Source organism: Arachis ipaensis, chromosome B9 (genome assembly GCF_059453495.1).
Source record: "Arachis ipaensis isolate K30076 ecotype BB chromosome B9, ASM5945349v1, whole genome shotgun sequence".
Lineage (NCBI taxonomy): Eukaryota > Viridiplantae > Streptophyta > Magnoliopsida > Fabales > Fabaceae > Arachis > Arachis ipaensis.
In genome coordinates, this window is record NC_142444.1 from 57,363,665 (window position 1) to 57,384,734 (window position 21,070).

General features: G+C 36.5%; 3 long non-coding RNA genes across 6 annotated transcripts; all 3 read left to right on the top strand.

Moving 5' to 3' along the window:
• Positions 1–262: 262 nt before the first annotated feature.
• Positions 263–6,511, top strand: LOC148544754 (uncharacterized). Its single transcript, XR_015900171.1, has 5 exons — positions 263–838; positions 1,019–1,090; positions 1,176–1,319; positions 4,655–5,915; positions 6,200–6,511. It is a non-coding gene; the product is annotated as an uncharacterized LOC148544754 (long non-coding RNA).
• Positions 6,512–6,610: 99 nt separating this feature from the next.
• LOC107617074 (uncharacterized) lies at positions 6,611–8,895 on the top strand. 4 transcript variants are annotated; one of them, XR_002353484.2, is made up of 5 exons: positions 6,611–7,171; positions 7,269–7,361; positions 7,466–7,835; positions 7,996–8,069; positions 8,242–8,895. It is a non-coding gene; the product is annotated as an uncharacterized LOC107617074 (long non-coding RNA). The 4 variants fall into 4 exon arrangements; XR_001614784.3 differs by having other exon boundaries at positions 6,611–7,361; XR_002353483.2 differs by having other exon boundaries at positions 7,269–7,835.
• Positions 8,896–10,374: 1,479 nt separating this feature from the next.
• LOC107616685 (uncharacterized) lies at positions 10,375–14,039 on the top strand. The gene is made up of 2 exons (XR_015899168.1): positions 10,375–11,028; positions 11,110–14,039. It is a non-coding gene; the product is annotated as an uncharacterized LOC107616685 (long non-coding RNA).
• Positions 14,040–21,070: the final 7,031 nt, after the last annotated feature.

Here is a 21,070-nt window from a genome sequence, read left to right on the forward strand (position 1 = left end):
TTTGTATGATTTAATCTAGAAAATTGATATTTGAATTTAAATTGTACTTTACAAAATATAATTAATTTGTTCATTTTATAATATAAATTAAAAATAATTGATTGAACTTAGCAACATGTTGATAAATAATATTTTTAAATATTTTTAATAGAGTACATTTAATTTTAAAATTATCATATCCTCTAATTTTATCAAAATATTTATTCATATTTATCCATATTCTTTTATAAAATCTTAATTTCTAACCCTAATTCCTAAAATTAGCTCAGAACCCTAATTTCCCCAATTCCTAAACCTAACCACCGCAGCCTCACCCTCTTTCAACGTACAAACGCATACACACTGAAGAAATGGGGAAACAGAGAGAAAGATCTGAGAAAGAGAGGGAAGCGAAGGGAGACAGCGCTGGCTGGGCTTCGCTGCCGTCGCCGTCGAGCTGAGGGAAAGAAAGGGAGCTTCACCGCGCCGTCATCCAACCGGTCGAGTCTGCTGCCTCACCGCCGCCTCCTTCGTCGCGCGCTACTGCCGGCCTGGAATCGCCGCCACTGCACCTTGCCCGCTTGTCGCCGCCGTTCCGTGGAGTCCGCCCTGGTGCCGGTTGAACAGGGATGAGGGAGAGGCGTCGAGAGAGAGATGCAATGGAGGTCAGAGGGAAGAGCTGCCATCACCGCCGTCCCGTCTATGAAGCCTGAGCTCGCGTTGCCGTCCTGAGCTTCGGCGCCGCCGTGGAGGAGAGTGGAGTAGTCACCGTCGTTGGAGAGAAAGGAGACGCACAGGGGAGGAACCGTTCCTCTGCCGCCGCTATCGCCGGAATTCCTGGTCGCCGTCGTCGTTCATGGTGAGTCAGTTAAGTCATAGCCATGAGAACCACTACCTCTGAACCCCAGTTGCTCTGTTGCAATCCTGTATTTTCTTCTGATATTCTCGACTCTGTTCTGTTTCTCTTTTGTTTTGTCGTTCTTACTTCGTTGGTGTCCCTGCTGTTCTAACCGATTGGATTGGTGCTGCTGCTGCTAAGACGTATGCCCTGCTCTCTGGTTTCTGTTTTTCTGAGTACCAGAGCTGCTGCTCCATTCCTGTATTTCTTTTGGTAAGATAGGTTTTGTTCTACAATCAATATTCTGATTACTGCTCCTTTGATGATCTGTTCTGTTTTACCCTTGCATTTGCTTCAGCCTCTATTAAATTCCCTTCCAAAATTGTTGATGCTGCTAAGTAAGTTCGGAGCTGCTGTGTTGTTGCCGGAGGAAGGGAACTCATCAGAAAAATGTTATTGAGGCTGATGTTTGGTTTGATTGCGTAGTTAACGCGACATTGAGGTAGGGGATTTAACGTTTTTAATTTAGAATGCCTACAAAGTTATTTGGATAAGTGCAAATGGTTAAGAATTTCTTAATTGACATGAATGATTTGAAATGCATTTGAAATTAGTTAGTTGTTGTGATTATTCTGAGCTGTGATTGAATTTAGATGCTGTTGTGAATAATGATTAATTTAATATAGTTTATTAAATTGAAATATGCCGAGTTAATTATTGAAAAGCTGTGGTATGGATAACTGATGAATTGAGTTTTGATTATTGCTGTGAATGTAATTAGTTTTGTTGTTATGAGAGACTAATTGATAGAAATAAGCTTGGTTTGAGGTTGTGAAATTTGGAATAAGTTTGATGATGTTTTAGTGCTTCAATTGGATTATTGAATTCAGGTTATGGCTGCGAATGTCTTTGGGCTTTGTTGTGAGTGTTTAAAGTTGTAATTGATATTGTTTTCTCTGATATGGATGGAATTGAGTTGAATTATAACTGTAGTTGGTGATTGATTTGATGATTGTGCGTACTGAATGTTGTAAGGGATAGAATAAATGGTGTTACTTTTGTTGCTGAGCTTGCTGGTGTGAATTGATGAGTTATTGTGTGTTTGAATGATGATGAGTGTATATGGAAAATTATGCTTGGCATAGTGTAGAAAAGAAAAGGTTTGATGATGCTTAAGTACTTGACATCGTCTGAATTATTGTTCTGGGTTCTTGGGCTGTGTTGGCAATGAAGACAATTTTGAATAACTGGAAAGAGGTTAAACGTGTGATTTTGGAAGGGTTATAAGTTCAAATGTGGTTTTTGATAAGTAAGGTTGTTGAAAATGCTTAAGGCAGAATTTCTGCATACATGACAGTAGAAAGAATCAATTTCTGGGAGCATCCCAGGTCATATACTTGAATGAAACTATTTTTGCATGAAACTTTACTGTGTTTTGAGCATCTCATAAAAAATTCAGAATTTATTGATGAGTATTTTGGGAGAAATGAATTTTTGAAGATTGATGGTTTCTGCAGAAAATTCTGTTTCTTTACTGCAGAAGCACCAACTTCCAACTCACTTAACTTTCAATTTTGGTAAGTATTTGAGCTGAAACCAACGGCATTTTCAAGCTTCCTGTGTCCACAATCTTCATTTTAAATTTCATGTCAATATCCTATTTAACCAAGTAGATATGTTGAAAAGAGTATGGATAACTCACTGAATTTTGGAAACCGAATTCTAAAAGGTCTGGCTGTGTTTCTCACTTCATAACTTTTCATATGACATGGTATTAATCTGGAATTTGATTCAATAAAAAGCTAAAAGAGTCTTGTTTGAGGTCGTGAATTTTGAAAGGCATTGGGTGAAAACTGGATTTTTAAGGAATTTATCAAACTTACTACTTGCTGCTGTTTTTCTGCATTTTCTTAGGAAACAATAACAGAATTATAAGAGAGATGGTACAAGTTTTTATTGTGACCAAATTACTTCAACACCAAGTTTCTTGGAATACTAGTTTATTGAGTTTAATTTTGAAAGAATTCTATGATAAGTGAAAGTTGGTTACGAATTGATGAGGTGAAAGTTGAATTGATGGGTTATGTGGGAATTGTGGGTTATGACCGAACTGTTGGCTATTGTAAATTGTGAATTTTCTGACTGATTTGAGAACCTCTTATTTGGTAGTTGTTGAGGAAAGGGGGAGACTTGTTGAGAAAGAGGGAACCCGTAAGGGTGGCTAAGTCCGAGTTTTAGGGGAGGTGCTGCCGAAATTTTATAGAAAATCTGAGGTTTTATTTGAAAAGTTATTTTAGAACTTTTGAATTTGAAAAATTATATTACTTGACTTTTATTTAGTTAAGAAAAGAATTATTCTATTTTAAATTTGATTTACCAAAGAAAGGTTTATGTTTTAAAATTAAATTATTTAAGAAAGAAACTATGTTTTGAGATTGATTCAATATGAAAAGAATTATGTTTTAAGCTTGAAATAAAGGTTTACTTTTTAGAAGTTTGATGAATTTATAATATTTGAATTTGAATAGTAAAGAGAGAGATGATTTTTGAGTCTTTGGGAAGTTAGTAAACTTGGAAGAATTTTATTTAAATAATTTTAATGAGAGGATTATATTTCAAAAAGTATTTAGTGAATTTAAAATATATGATTTACTTAAGTCTTTTGAAGAGGGTTAAACTAAAAAAAAAAATAGTTCTAAAGTTAGTTTTGAATTAAGATTGCTAAAGCAGAGATTATGAACTGAATTGATGATTGAGATTTTTGCGAACGAATGCTTGAGAAAGTTAAGAAAGGTTTAAGAAAATATGTTAAGGATTCAAAGGGAAAAGAGAATGGGGAACTGATATATGGATTGTTGAGTTTTAGAAAGGAAAATGAAAAGTGATAAAATACGGGAAAACCCTACGAACTGTTAGTTGTTTAACTATGGGGAAAACCCATGAATTGATAATTGGTACAATTCGGGAAGTACCCACGAACTGAATGATCATTGATCTCGAGGAAACCTATAGATTGTTATTTCATTTATATGCGGGAAAAACCTACGGACTGATAATCATTGATTACGGGAATAACCCATGAATTGTTGTATGTTGATCTCGGGTATAACCCACGAACTGAAGATCGCTATGTTATTGTGTATTGATCTCGGGTATAAACCCACGAACTGAAGATCTCTGTTTTGTGAATTGATCTCGGGGACGCCCACGAACTGAGGATCACTGTTTCCCCTTGTGCGTATATTATGGGGTCGGGCTTTGCGCCGATTGCCGGTAGTCACGAAGGAGTGGTATTTTTACCACCGACACATATGCACTAAGGACACAAAGGGAAGCCATATCTGGGACTTGTTCCTAGGTAATGTCGGGCTGCAGGGTGTAAACCGACACGTGAGCTCATGGCCTGCTTAGGACAGACATGCATCATATTGGTTGTGCATTTGCATTTGGTTGTGTTTGCTTATATTACTTCTCTGTGATTGTGTTGTTTGTTTTATTGTGATTTGTTTGTGTGTTTAATTGAGTTACTTACTGGTGCTAGTAATTTGTGAATGTATAGAGATGATTGATAACTGTTTGTTGTGACTGAGAATCAATTATGTGGCTGAAAGATATTTAATATGTCAAATTTTGTGATTGAGATCTGTTTTGGGTTTAGGAATCTAAAGAAAGTAACTATTTATCTAAAGTAAGATTAAAAAGTATTTCAAAGGGTTTGACGAAGAGGGTTTATTAAGCAAAGTTAATTATTTGCATGCCAATCATTACTTTTACGGCATTTCCATTCCCTACTGAGAACGTGGTTTGTTCTCACCCCAAAATCCTCCACCTTTACAGTGACACAGGTTTGAAGACTTAGTTTGAAGCTGCGGGCGATTCTAGCATTTATTTACGAGTTAAGTTTATGACTTGAGTTTCTTTCATAGAATTCCCTCGCCTTTGTATATTTAGTTTTTATTTTATGCAGAGGGATAGGATTTGTATCTGAGTTTTATTTGAAATCTTTTGTATGACAGATATTATTATTATTAATAATTATGTGATTATTATTACTTGAAGTGTTTGCAATATGATTTTAATTAATAAAAACAAAAATTTCTGGTATTTTTAATAAAATTGAATCGCGATATCGAACTAAAGGCTTAATAGTAAATAGTTAATAAGGAAAACAGGTCAGTAACGCCTTACTTTTGGTACGATCATGACGTATTGGAAGTTGGGTCGTTACATGAAGCTCCTGCAGTTTATTCCCTTAGTGATCCTACTCAAAACACCACAGACAAGATCGAATCTTCCGGATCAGAGAATACTGCGCCTTGGTTCTAGTCTTTACCACAAAGATCCTAATCCCCCCATACCTCAGCTGACCTGATGTCTCGAGAAGTCCCCAATGAATTCATGGATTAGCTGTCTAAGAGACGTATCCTCAAGCTAGTGGTTCATTGATATCCGATGAAAGACGCTCGTTGAAATCATGTAGAATAGAGATAACCTTGTGCTAGTTCAATTCATTCATAAGGTTGAAAAACAAATATACATCTTAGGAGAGGATCAAACACGAATTGAAATAGAACAGTAGTACTTTTATTAATCTATAAAACTCAGCAGAGCTCCTAACCTTAACCTAAGAGGTTTAGTGACTCATGCTGATAGAAAAATACAATAAGGAAACGTAAAAGTGGGCAAGAGTTTGGAGAGATCCTAACATGGCTGATCTTCTCCTATATATACTAATCTGCTAACTAAGGATTACAGAAATATGATAGGCTTAGGCTTGTAGTGCGAAAATCTACTTTCGGGGCCTACTTGATGAGTGTTTGGGCTGAATTTTAGTGTCTCCCACATGCTAGGATGCTTCTTGGGTGTTGAATGCTGGCTAGGGACACCTTTATGGGCGTTGGACGCTGGCCACTTCTCTGTGGGCGTTGGACGCCAGGACTGGGGTAGATGGCTGGCGTTGAATGCCAGTTTTGGACCTTCAATTCTGAAGCAAGGCATGGACTATTATATATTTCTGGAAAGCCCTGGATGTTAGTTTTCCATAGCCGTTGAGAACGCTCCATTTGGACTTCGATAGCTTCAGAAAAGCTCCATGAAGGTCAGATCCTAACAGCATCTGTAGTGCTTTCTCTGCCTTTAAATTAGACTTTTGCTCCAGCTCCTCAATTTCAAAAAAAAAATACCTGAAATTGCATAAAAACACACAAACTCAAAGTAGAATCCAAAAATGTGAATTTTACACTAAAACCTATGAAAATATAATAAAACATAAACAAAACATGCTAAAAACTATATGAAAATGATACCAAAAAGCATATAAAATATCCGCTCATCATTGAGAACCTCCCGTTCTCATTACATACATATATTGTTATTTTTCAGATGCAGGTTGAGAGGCACCTCATTGAGCGTCTGAAGACTTCCTATGCAAGCGAAGTTTTGTTTTAGGATGCTATATTTTGTACTTATGCTATATATATATATATATATATTCTCCTCTGCATATATTTTATATTTTGCCCTCTTAGAGGTTGCTTTTGCAGGTCGAGTTCGAAGCTTGATATTTTGTATCTTTTGGTACTCTAATCCCTGTATATCTATGTTATCTTTCCTTACGCATTAGTTTATTCTTTTTATGCGTATCCTACGTGTATAATGTAATTTTCTATTTATGCTTTTGCTTCACTTCTTCTTCAAAGCTTCTAGTTATAATTCCATTCAAATATATATATATATATATATATATATATATATATATATATATATATATATATATATTTGTATGCCTTTTCTTTTAGAGGTCATAATACCTCACCCCCTCTACTTTACAACTTAAGCGTAAGGTTCTGTATGGTAAAGTGTTACACTGGGTCTCATGTATGGTTGAACCGTGCTTAGCTCTAATGTTTTGTCCTCCAGCGGGAATGAATTTCATCGGGTCAGAGTCGGTCATGGTGGCGTGCATATTCTTAAGAGACTTAAACAATAGTTACATGTCCGTGACATCAATACAGCCTTATGAAGTTACATGTGAGGGTTGAGTGGTACTGCACAATGCTAGTTTAGCAATGCCCCAAACTGAAATCTCTTATTTTGCACGAGTAAAATACTGGTTAAGGACGAAAATGCTCGAGAAGATAGACAAGCTCTCTATACCTTGCGTCCTGGGCAGCAAGTTATCGAAGATGCACTTAACTTTTACAAATTGTTGTATTCGTTCGTTCAATAAGTGATTATACAAATAACCTAAAGTGACATTTCCTCCATTGGTGTGCAGGTTATAAACCTTGTGTGCACAATGCTTACTCATGACAACAACGTCCCAAAATGGTTTCTTCCAACCCTCCTTTTGCGGTATTATTTTTATTTTTGGACAAAAAATGTTCACTTTTAAATTTCATTTTTGAATCCTTCTTTCACTAACCAACCTCATATGCATCCCATGTTACAGCAAGGGTTCTTAATTATTCTAGTGAACCATAAGATCGACGTATTTGAGTATATTTGTGCAAGGTTCTTGGGTTTCATTCATGACTTATGGATGGTGAAACCTATCCCTTTATCTTTTAATGATGATAAAAATTATTAACAACAATTTTAACATCCACTGTTTTGACTAAATCTTCATTGGTTTTGTGGCTGTCTCAGATATGTGTCCCCATGTATAGAGAGCATCACTGGTACTTGATGGTTGTGAAAATTTGGTTAACTACAAGCTCTTGATACTTGGATTCCATAAAAACCAATGATGAACATGATGTTAGAATATCATAGATGAAATATGTGGTTAAGGTCACGACATTTTCTTTTATATGCCCCTTCTTTATAACATTGTGGGTTTTAAAGATTTTAGACTCATACATTTAGTTGACACATAAAGCTTATGTTTTCATCCCTTTCTGTGGTGGAAGGAATTTTTAATTGAGACCATGTTGGATGACAAAAGATTCTAGCGAAACGTTGATCATTACAAGCCACATCCTTCAACTTAAAATGTTGAAGAGCTCACCATTGTCCAGTAAGGCAAACTCTCGTGAGACTCTATCAATTTTGTATAGTTCCATTTTATTAATTACGGTTTCATGCATGCATTGTATTCTTCCCATGCACGCCAAATAGGATTGGATGTGGTGGAATATTGGGTTCCTTAATAATTTAGTGTTATTACATTATGACAGGAATGATTGTGGTCTTTGGGGTGTCAATAGATGATGCAAAATTAAGTTTGCGAAAATATTGCTTTCGAGTTAAGGTACTTAAAGACTTCTTCACGTCTTCTGCTGAGTTATGTCTTCATGTCACTCCTTCTTGCGTCTAAAATATACTTGTTCTCTTTCATAACATGAATGAACAAACCCAAATGTGGTTAGCTCTTGATTTGGTTATGGGATGGTATAACCCGTTGCACGTGATATTTCCCGCAGGGCAGTAAGATATTAGGACAAAGAGATACAAATGTTTGCTAGAAACACTAAGAAAAGGAGGAAAAGAATAGTCGACAGCCATTGTCCAAACCAAATATGAGGACCATTATCCGATCCTGAAGAACTGAATAATGTTATTTTGCTTTTATGTGATTAAGTTGATAGTTAGGAGATTAAGTATACTCAATCTATGTTGTGATTAAGTTGATAGTTAGGGGCCTAAATATGTCCAATCTATGTTGGTGTTCTAATGCTTATTTTCGGGGTGTTATCTTATTTTGTGGGTTGTATGAGTGTCCTCTGAAACATTTTGGTGGTATGATGGTTGGCATTAGCTTATTTTGTGGGTTGCATGCATGCGTCTCATGTGGATACCAAACTAAGCTCCTATTTGGTAGATAAAAAATGCTCTTCGTATATTAAAATTAGGCATTAAAATCAGCCACCAATATATTTATGTATAAATACATGTGTGATTTAATTTATTTTCAAAGTGTATTTATATTCCGACATATATTTTATACTGGTGACTGACTTTAGTAGCTAATTTTAGTGTGCACGTAACATAGTACTTGTGCCATTTTGTTGTAAACTATTTAACATAGTACTTGTGCCATTTTATTTACACATTATTCAAAAATCTTGTTGGTTACCTATACTTTTCCTTATGTAAATATATTGCAGTTACATTTGGTCTAACTAGAAGGCTCTAGATTGAACATTGCAGCCTCTTACGTGAATATTTATGTCAATATTTATTTCGATATTTTTATTATTTAATTAATGATATTACTCTTTTATCATATGTTATTTCTAAGTTAATTAAACACACAATTTTTTTATTATAATAGAAATTTTTAAATACCAAAAACTAAAAATGATTTTTAAAAAATTTACATAAAATAAAAAAATAATATCAAAGTTTCAAATAATACTAAAACCTAAAAATGATTTTCATAATCTATGTATTCACCCATTCACCTAATAATAATAATAATAATAATAATAATAATAATAAATGTGTTTTATACTATGGGAGAGTACACTTATTAGACGAGAAATAAAATGACTAAGGCCTTTTATGTAGAAAATAATCCCAGTAGTCTATATTGTTAATGGACAAATATATTTCTTTTTATTTATTCTGAGTAGCTGACCCAAACTATTGTAAATTGGGCCACATGAGAAAGACCACAAGCTTCATCTCTCTCCATGACCCAAAAAATAAAAGAGCATTATCTCTATTATGTAGGCATTTCTTAAAATAACTCACAACAAATTAAACTAAATCTACATGTATCCATTAAGGAATAAACAACAAACAAATCGAAATAAACCAAGTTTCATGGAAAAATAGATAGAAGAAAGGCTTTGATAAGAAACTAACTCATTACAGATTCTAATTTTGAGGGAGATATCCCACCACATTCAACTCGACGATGCTGTTAGCTATCAATATCTCAACAAGAAGGTACATGTTGCAGAAAGACACAATCAGAGTCTGTAGATAATCAATGAGAATATACGACGATTAAATTGGAAATATATATTTCGAAAAACAGCAGCACATACTCAACAAACCCAAAACATCAAAACAGAAGTGACAAATGATTAGTTAAATTCCATAATATGAAAATAGTAATGGCAAAATTTAATCAACAGGTCCTATGTTACTAAAATTGGCGAAACATTAAAACACAACAATGATACTTCAACACGATAACTTAGCACATTGCTCCAAAATATAAACTTCAAGTACGATAAATTCTCAATGAAACTGAAAAATGCCTAACCTCTGACATGAATGTAAAACATCAAAGTTTTAAAAGTTAGATAATAAATTATTTAATGATTTATTTTATTTATTCGAAAATATATTTTCAGAAATTTTATATTAATTAAATACTTTTTTATTATTGATTTAAAGTTTCAGTGATTGAAAAATAATAAGAATTTTATATGTTTTAAATTTAAATAATTAGATTTTGAACTTTATTTTATAATTTAAAAGAAATTAATTTAACTATCTCTAATTATTGAATTAAATTGATTTTTAATTACTCTATTATCCTTAATTTTATTAAAATAACCTAAACTACCCAAACTCTAACCATAATTCTAATACAACACACACTCACCCTTCTTTCCTCACAATAGCCACACCCTCTCGCCTTTTCCCCCTCTCAAACGCACACCCACACACAAAACACCAACACATACACACGAAGAACACTTGCCCAAGGAAGGGGAGGGAGACTGATGCCATCGCCACGCCTCCATCGCGCTTCACCACCGTCAAACCTCGTCACCGCTGCTGAGCCGCCATCAGAAACAGAACCGCAAAGAGAGAGAGAGCCGTTGAGACATGGGTGAGAGACACGGGGAGAGACAGAACTCGCACCGGCTACACCGTCACACCCTACCCGCGTCGTCGTTGCCAGCTTCGTCATATCTCCGGCGCCAAACTCGTCATTACTGCCACCGTGGAATCGCGAACGGAAGAAACGCCAGAGGGAGCCGTCACGGAGTTGCCTTCGCTATCGAATTGCTGGATTCGTTATCATCGCATTTGTGTTGCTGTGGTGCCGTCATTCATCATTGCTCAGTCATTGCCGAAGCTTCGCGTTGCCGTTCTAACTGCCGAAAATCGCTGCTGGAACCCCTGTCTACTTAGGTCAAGTTCCAGTTCTTACATGTTGAGATTTATGGTTATTGCATGAGACATCAAGCTGTTGCGTCATCACTGGAGTTGCCGCTGCTCTGTTTTCTCGGTTATTCATAAGTCCGGTAAGATTTTCCTTGTTCCGAATCCTTTTAGTCGCTATTTCTATTATATGTTGCTGAGATTTTGCGACATTATTACAATAGGGTTGAGTTTTTGAGGTTGTATGTAACGATTAGAGTTGTTGCGGAAGTGGAATGGAGCTGTGGTTGTGGCTGCCGCTGTTACAGGTCGAGAAAAAGGGATTTTTGACACGCTGTATAGCTTTTGAATTTCGACTATTCGAGGTAGGGGCGCATTTCTTAAACTTATTTTACTTTCAAGAATTGTTACAAGTCGATATCAATACAAAAAATATATTTTTATGATTATGTAAGTCATATGGATTGAGTTGAACTATTTTGGATAAATGAAATTATTTGCTCGATTAAGTTATTGATTGATTGTTTGAATTTTTTGGATTTCGTTGATTTTATTAAGTTAATTTGCTGTGGTTGTGATAATGATTTATTGAAAACGATTGGAATAGTTGAGAGATGTGTGGTTTGATTTTATAAATGATTTAATATTGGAGTTGGTTTGATTTTGAAAAAGATTTAATATTGAAATTGGTTTGATTTTGTAAATGATTTGCTATTGGAGTTGGTTGGTTTTTGAAAAGGATTTAATATTGAAATTGGTTTTGTTGATTTATCAGAAATGATTTGATTTTGGAAGCAGTTGGATTTTGAATTGGTTTGATATCGAAAAATGATTTGATATTTGGAAGTTTGAACTTCGTTTGATTTGGAAATGATTTGGTTTTGAACCTATTGGAAAAGGTTGAGAAATTGTTTGGCCGGCACCCTTGAAGGGTGGCAAAGTCCAAGTTTTAGGAGAGGTATTGTCAAAATTCTTTTAATAAAATTTGAGACTTTTATTTTGGTGAAAAGGAGTTTTATGAAAGAGAAATGGATTTTAATTATTTTTAAAGAAAGATTTTGATATTTGAAACACTTGGGCAGTACGCAAGGGTTGTGGTTTAGTCCCACTTGCTATGGATTAAGATTTTAAAAAATTATGGTTTTGAATGTGAGCTTTGACCTGGCAAGGATAGTGGTGGTGTATCGCTTTGACCTGGCAACGATATCCGGGTTAGCTACCGGATGTGTCGGGTTCTGGCAAATTAACCGACACGTGAGCTCACGGCCAGTAGGACAGGAATACATCATGTTGCATTTATTTTCTTTGTTTAGGTTTCTTAAGTGTTTTTGTTTGCCTATCTGATGAATTCTATTTAACTGGTAACTGTGATATTTGCTGTAACTTTTTTTAAATGTGTTTGCCTTATATTTGTTTGTGCTTGTGATTGATTTCTATTTTGAGTATTTGGTGGTGGATTGATGATAGCGGTAACGGGTTTTATTAGGCCGGAGGCCGAGTTGATTTGATTTGGGTCGGAGGTCATGATTGGTTGGATCAGTGGTAAGTTTTGGTTAAAATAGTTTCTTAGTAAGCGGTAAAATGTATGGAATGTTATTTTGCGTAAAAAATTTTATAAGAAATATGAGTTTTAGATTTGGATAATGAACTAATGATCATTACGACTGAAATTAGTTTTATTTAAAATATCTTCTTATAACAATTTTTAAACCCTCTACTGAGAACCAGGGAGGACGATATTCTCACCCCCTTACAGACTTCTCTTTTTAGGATGGACGAGGAAGCTGATGAAGTTTTTGCTAAGTCCTTAGCTGTACTGTTAATATATTTGTCATAATTTTTTCCTCGCCTTTGTCATTATAATTTTGTAAGAGGGATAGGAGTTGTATGTTTTGTATGTATATAATATGTATAAGATACTTGTGTAAGGAGTTTTGTATATATGTATATGCATGTTGGTAAATATTTAAAAGTATTTTCAATTTTTTTTCAAGAAAATAACAATACTGTTTCGAGTTAAAGGCTCATATCTTATTATTAAATATATGGAAGCCGTTGTAATATTCTCGCTATCAGAGTGGACCAGCCGGAAGTGTGATATTCTGATAGTGAGGGTTTTACAATCAACTCCAATTTGTTCTATGTCCACCATTTATGCAAACATTATCACATATGGTGGACTCCCCAACAGTATCAGACCCTAAATTGTTATAGTTTTCTCACTCGCATTGATTAACCTGTGACATAATCTTTGGATAAAATCAATACTACCTAACAAGAACAAACATAAGTAAAAAAGTGAAAGCTAATAGCTCACATTTCTCCCTGCTTGAGCATCGTTTTTGTCCTTACCTTTATTATTAGTTGATGAGCAGATATTTTATACGCTTTTTGCCATCATTTTCATATAGTTTTTAGCATGTTTTGTTTAGTTTTTATTAAGTTTTTATAGGTTTAGTGTTAAATTCAAATTTTTAGATTCTACTATGAGTTTTTTTGTTTTTGTGCAATTTCAGGTCATTTCTAGCCGAAATTGAGGAGCGGGAGCAAAAGTCTGATTCAGAGACAGAGAAAGCACTGTAGATGCTGTCCAGATCTGACCTCCTTGCACTCGGATGAGCTTTTATGGAGCTACAGAAGTCCAAATGGAGCGTTCTCAATGACTATAGAAATCTGACTTCTAGAGCTTTCCAGCAATGTATAATAGTCTATACTTTGCTTTATATTAGAAGGCCCACAACTGGTGTCCAACGCCAGCCTTCTGCCCCCTTCTAGGCGTCCAGCACCCACAGAGCAGAAACCAGCGTCCAAACGCCCAGAGAGGACCCCCTAGCCAGCATTCAATACCCTAGAAGCCTCATAGCACATGGATCTCATCATAGCTCAGCCCAAATACTCACAAAGTGGGCCCCAGAAGTGAATTTTAGCACTAAAAAGACTATTTTACCCTTACTAGTCATTGTTTAGTATTTAAGGGATTAGATTTATGTTATTCGAACACCTTTTCCATACTTTTTATCTTTTTTACAGACTTTTACACCATATTCGAGTTTTACTTTGTATTTCCTTTCAGTATGAATTTCTAAACCTCCTAGGTTGAGGGGAGGAGTCCTGCTGAGTCCTATGAATTAATAAAAGTATCAGTGTTTCTCTTCGATCCGTGTGTGATTAATTCTAAGATGTATATTCGTACTTCAACATGGTGAATAGGATGACCAGTGACAATCAGCTCTGTTCATCATACTAAGACAAACGTGCCTGACAAATACTCGTGTCTACTTGGGTTCATGTGAATAATTCAGTGGAAAGCATTGAACCGCCAGCTTGAATTATACATCTCTTAGACGGCTAATCCACGACTTCGTTGGGGACTTCTCGAGATACCAATTTGGCCGATTTACGGGGAGATTAGGGTCTCTGTGGTAGAGGCTAGAACCCAAAGATGAAGCATTCTTTGATCCGGAAGATCCGACCTTGTCTATAGCGTTTTGAGTAGGATCATTAAGGAGAATAGACTGTACGAGCTTCACCCTCAAGAAGAGATGGATCCACACTAACCCTGGAGTTCAGATCCGGAGGAGTATTAACAACCTCTCAATAAAGGCATTAGTCACTTACAGCCTGCCATTGAAGAGATCACTCACAAGCAAAGAAGACAGTAATACCAGAGTTAATTCAGAAAGACAACGTAACTCCGATCCTTAACCCTATTCCTATTACTGATTGCCTTCTAATATACAAAGTATTTTATTAGTTACATGTCTACATAGTTTAGATCTCACAAACCCAACAACCTTCTGATTTCGCCTGACTAAGACCTGCAAGATAACCATAGTTTGCTTCAAACCACAATCCTCTTGGGATCAACCCTGACTCGCTCAGGTATTACTTGGACGACCCAGTGTACTTGCTAGTACAGTTGTACGAAAGTGTGGGGATTCGTGCACCAAGTTTTTGGCGCCGTTACCGGGGATTGTTCGAGTTTGGATAAACTGACGGATTGTCTTGCTCCTTAGATCAGGTAATTTATTTTCTTTTCTTGATCATTTTTAATTGAGTCGTTTGATTTTATTTGAGTCTTTTATTTTTATTTTCTTCTTCTTCTTTTTTGAAAAAAATTAAAACATTTTTCAAAAATATTTTTCTTTTCTTTGTTTAATCTTTGTTCTTTGTTTGAGTCTTTTTGTTTTTGTTCATGGTTAAATTTTTGTTCCCTTTGAGTCTTTCTTTCAAAAGAAAAAAAATTTTCAAAAATAGTTTCTTTGGTTAAATTTTATGTCAAATTTTAAGTTTGGTTTCCTCTTGTTGTTTTCCTTTTAAATTTCGAAAATTTGTCTTTAGTTTTTCAAAAATTTTAAGTTTGGTGATCTTTATATATTCTTGTGTTCTTTAAATTTCTTGAGTCTTGTTCTTAGTGTTCTCGTTAATCTTCAAAGTGTTCTTGTGTTTTCTTTTGGTTTTGATCTTAAAATTTTTAAGTTTGGTATCCCTTTGTGTTTTTCCTCCAAATTTTCGAAAATTATCTAAAAATTTTTTTAAGTTTTGTGTCTTTTGTGTGTTTTTCTCTTTCCTCATTAAATTAAAATAAAAAATATCTTTTCTACTTTTATTTTTATTAAATTTTTGAAAATTTTAAAATAAAAATTCAGATTTCAATTTCAAATTTTTATCTTATCTTATCTTAGTTTTCAATTTTCAAAAATAAAATCTTTTCAAAATAAAAAATCATATCTTTTTCAAAATTTTATCTTTTTCAAATTTCAAAATTCAAATCTTTTTCAAAATCAAATTTCAAAATCTTATCTTTTTAAAATCATTTTCAAATCTTTTTTGTTTCTTATCTTATCTTTTCTAAATCTCAAATTTTAAAATTAAATCTTTCTTAAATCTTTTTAATTTCTTTTCTTATCTTTTTAATTTCAATTTTTTGAATTCAAATCTTTTCTTATCTTATCTTTTATTTTATTTTATTTTAAAATTTTTTCTTAATTAATATCTTATCTTCTCTCTCCTCTTTTTCAAAACTTCCTAACTAACTCTTCCATCTCTTAATTTTCGAAAATTTCTTTCTCTTCTCTCTCTTCTATTTTTGAAAATTCACTAACTAATTTTCAATTCTTTTTAAATTATTAACTTAATTTTCGAAAATAATTAATAAATAAAATAAGAACAAAAATATTTTAATTCTTATTTATCTTTTCTATTTATAATTCTTCTATTTTCTATTTATATTATTCGAACTCTTCCTATCTCCCATCCTCCATCTTTACTTTTCTATCTTCTTCTTCTTTCTTCACATCTCACTAGAAGCTCTTGCTCTAAGTGGCACAAAATGATTTCTTCCTTTTTTTTTTTTCTTCTCTTGTTTATGACGAGGAACAGGGATAAAGAACCCCTCTTTGATCTTGATCCTGAACCTGAAAGGACTCTGAAGAAAGGCTTACAACAAGCTAGATCACAACACTCCAGAAGAAACTTTTCAGAAAACTTTGAACAAGAATTAAGAGACATGGCCGAACCTGAAGGTGATGCCAGAAAGGTTCTTGGTGACTTCACCATGCCTACCTCTGACTTTTATGGCAGAAGCATCTCTGTACCTGCCATTGGAACTAACAATTTTGAGTTTAAGCCTTAGTTAGTCTCTCTTCTGCAGTAGAACTGCAAATTCTATGGACTTCCAATGGAAGATCCACATCAGTTCTTAGCTGAATTCTTACAGATCTGTGATACTGTAAAGACTAATGGAGTAAATCCTGAAGTCTATAAGCTTAGGCTCTTTCCCTTTGCTGTAACAGACAGAGCTAAGATATGGTTGGATTCCCAACCAAAAGAGAGCTTAGACTCTTGGAAAAAGCTGGTTAATACTTTTCTAGCTAAATTCTTTCCCCCTCAAAGGATGAGCAAAATTAGAGTGGAAGTTCAAACCTTCAGACAAAGAGAAGGTAAATCCCTCTATGAAGCTTGGAAAAGATACAAGCAATTGATCAGAAGATGTCCTCCTGACATGCTCTCAGAATGGTCTATCATAAGCGTGTTCTATGATGGTCTGTCTGAGATATCTAAAATTTCATTGGACAGCTCTGTAGGTGGATCACTCCACTTGAAGAAAACACCTGCAGAAGCAAGTGAACTCATTGAAATGGTTGCAAATAACCAATTCATGTACACTTCTGAGAGAAATCCTGTAAACCATGGGATCTCTCATAAGAAAGGAGTTCATGAAGTTGATACACTGAATGCTATATTAGCTCAGAATAGGATCTTGACCCAACAGGTCAATATGATCTCCCAGCATCTGACTGGAATGCAAACCGCAGCTGGCAGTACTCAGGAAGCTTCTTATGAAATAGAAGCTTATGATCCTGAACAAACCACCATGGAGGAGGTGAATTACATGGGAGAATCCTATGGAAACAACCACAATCCTTCATGGAGGAACCATCCTAACCTCTCATGGAAGGATCAACAGAAACCTCAGCAAGGTTTCAATAACAATCAAGGTGGAAGGAACTAGAATAGGTTCAATAATAGACCACCATTCCCATCTTCTCGAGGGAATATGGAAACCTCTAAGCAGAGCCTTTCTGACTTAGTCACTCTGGTTTCCAGCCTCACTAAGACCATTCATAGTTTCATTAATGAAACAAGGTCCTCCATTAGAACCTTGGAGGTGCAAGTTGGTCAACTGAGCAAGAGGATCTCTGAGATTCCTCCTGAAACTCTTCCAACTAATACTGAGGTAAATCTTAGAGAAGAGTGCAAGGCCAAAACCATAGAGGTAGAGGCCGAATCTGAGAAGATTGGGAAGGCATTGAACGCCAGTAAAGAAGGTTTCACTGGGCGTTCAATGCCCATCCTGGCAGCAGAGCTGGCATTGAACGCCAGCCAGGGAGTACTGGCTGGCCGTTCAACACCTAAACACCCAGGAACTCTGGCACTGAATGCCAGTGAGGAACCCCTCACTGGGCGTTCAATGCCCAACCAGCTAGGAAAGCTGGCGCTGAACGCTAGTGAGGAACCCCTCACTGGGCGTTCAACGCCCAAACAGGCACGCAGCCTGGCGCTGAATGCCAGTGAGGAACCCCTCACTGGGCGTTCAACGCCCATACACGCAGGGAAGCTGGCGTTGAACGCCATCAAGGATACCCTGCTGGGTGTTCAATGCTCAAAACACTAGAGGGACTGGTATTTAATGCCAGTAAGGGTGGATAGCAAGGGCGTTCAACGCCCAAAGAGCTAACAGAGCTGGCGTTGAATGCCAGTAAAAGCACACCCTTTGAGTGCTTAAGTATCACTCAAGAACCCTCTATCCCAGAACCAAAGGAAGCCCATGCTCATGTAAAAACCATAGAGGTTCCTTTGAATGCACTTCTGCAGTTCATGAGTTCTGATGACTACTCATCCTCTGATGAGGATGAAAACACTAGGGAAGAGCAAGTTGCTTGGTACCTAGGAGCACTTGTGAAGCTGAATGCCAAGTTATTTGGTACAAAGCCTTTGGAGGAAGAACCTCCATTGCTTTCCAAATAACTCCATGCTTTGATTCAGTAGAAGCTACCTCAGAATCTTCTAAATCCTGGATGCTTTTTGATTTCTTGCACCATAGGAACCATGACCTTTGAAAAGACTCTGTGTGACCTAGGGTCAAGCATAAACCTCATGCCACTCTCTGTAATAGTGAAGCTGGGAATCCTTGAGGTGAAAGCTGCAAATATTTCATTAGAGATGGCAGACAAGACAATGAAAAAGCCATATGGCTTAGTGGAAGATGTCTTGGTAAAGTTTGAAAACCACTACATCCCTGCAAACTTCATAGTCTTGGACATAGGAGAGGATGAGGTTGACTTTGTCATCCTTGGAAGACCTTTCCTAGCCACTGCCAATGCTATCATTGATGTGGCTAAGGGAGAACTGACTCTACAACTAGGGGAGGATCACATCTTATTCAAGATGCCTCATCCCAATTCCCCCTTTAAAAGAGAGATAACTGTGCAACACCTAGTGTTCCAACCCTCTGTTTCTGTGCAGAGCTTTACAAAGCCCCCCAGACACCAATTCTAAGTTTGGTGTTGGGCAGCCACCAACAAGCTCTAAGCACAAAGGTACTAAGAAGAAAGTACCTAAAGGCTGAAGGGACAAGAAAGTCCCAACTGAAGGCCTCTCACTTGGCATGAGTGTTGTCTTCACCAAGAAGCCAGTCTTACCACATATAGTGAGTCGTATCATGTCTTTAGAGCATGTGGAGCTCATTCATGAGAAGATAGGAAGAAAGTTCACTGTAAGGGACAAAAATATGAGCCTATACTCACCTCCATAAGGAATTAACTGTCAAGCTAATGACGTTAAAGAAGCGCTTGTTGGGAGGCAACCCAACCTTACTTACTTATATTTATTTTCTTTCATTTTATTTTTCTTTTAGTTATTTTCAGAGTCATGACCATATGTAGCATTCAGAACAGAGATAGAATTCATAGCAGTGAAAATAGAACACTCTGAATAGAGTGTTATCAAAGTTGAATTCCAGCCAGGGAGCTCTGGTTGGGCGTCCAACGCCCCAAATGGGCAGCATTATTGGCATTGAACGCCAGTGCAGAGAGCAGGGAATCTGGAATTCCCTAACCTCTCAGGACCAGTGGGTCCCACAGCATCTTCACCTACCCCACTTACTTTCATACTTTTCCATACACATTTCCCTATAAACCCTAGCCCAATCAAATCCATATCACTTTTCCAAAACCATCATAACTCCTACCAACCTTCACCCACTTCAAAATCAAATTTTCCACCCAAAACCCAACCCATGGCCGAACCCTACCCATCCTTACTCCTATAAATACCGCTCTTCATAACCCTTCATACACATACCTCTCATACACTCATACAACCCACAAGGCCGAGCCCTCTCTCTCCCTCTATCTTCTTCTATTTTCTTCTTCTCCATTCTTCTATTTTCTTTATTTTTGCTCGAGGACGAGCAAAGTTTTAAGTTTGGTGTTGGAAAAGTATAACATTTTTTCTTTCCATTACCATTCATAGCACCCAAGGTTGGAGACTCCTCTAGAAAGGGGAAAGGGAAGGCAGTAGCCACCTCCTCAGAATCTTGGGAGATGGAGAGATTCATCACCAAAGCTCATCAAAACCACTTCTATGAAGTAGTGGCAGAGAAGAAAGTGATCCCTGAGGTCCCTTTCATGCTCAAGAAAAATGAGTATCCGGAGATCCGAAGAGTGATCCAGAGAAGAGGTTGAGAAGTCCTAACCAATCCCATTCAAGATGTTGGGATTCTAATGGTGCAAGAGTTCTATGCTAATGCATGGGTTACTAAAAACCATGACACTAGTGTGAACCCAAATCTTAGATTTCATCCTGAAAAGTGTGAGATTGGCATTCAACTTGCCTCTAATGCAAGGAGACCTACATTATTACACTAGGAGAGTTAAATTTGATCAAAGATTGGATCAAGTGCTCTCAGACATCTGTGTGAAAGGGTTGACAAACCCCAATTTGAGGATTTATCTTGTGATGATTTCAGGGGTTTTATCAATGATTCCACACACTTTCCATATGAAAATACAAGATTTTGCATTCCTTCCCAAGTTTTGCCTCATGAATGAAAACATGCTTGCTTTGCACTAAAATAGATACATTTCTAATCTTCTCTTGATGCCATTCGATGCCGTGACTTGTGTGTTAAGTGGTTCCAGGATATAGAGTAGGAATGGACCGAAAGAGAGAAAGAAGACGGGTACGAAGAAAGGAAGCATGAGGATTAAGCCTTGGGAATTTTCGCATAGGCGCGTGCGCGCACCTGGCGCGCCCGCGCGGATACGACTACGTGGAGCCGAAGCCAAGAGCCGGCTTGAGAAGCGGCTAAGCCAGGATCTTCATGGGCGCGCACGCGTACATCACACCTCCGCGCACATTGCAAGACGTCTCAACGGCGCGTGCGCGTGCCTTGCGCGTGCGCGCCGATTTGCGAATATGATTTTTTAAAGAAGTCACGTGACTTAGGCGTGGAGGCAGTTGAGGATTCCACTCTTAGAGAAGCACCTTGGCGGGAAAAGCTTAAGAAGACCAAAGGAACAAGGGTTAAGGACACTTTCAGTTCATTTCTTCTAGATCTAGATATTTTTCTTTTTTTTGGAGAGAAGAGAGAGTTAGTTACACTTTTTGGGAGAAGAAGAG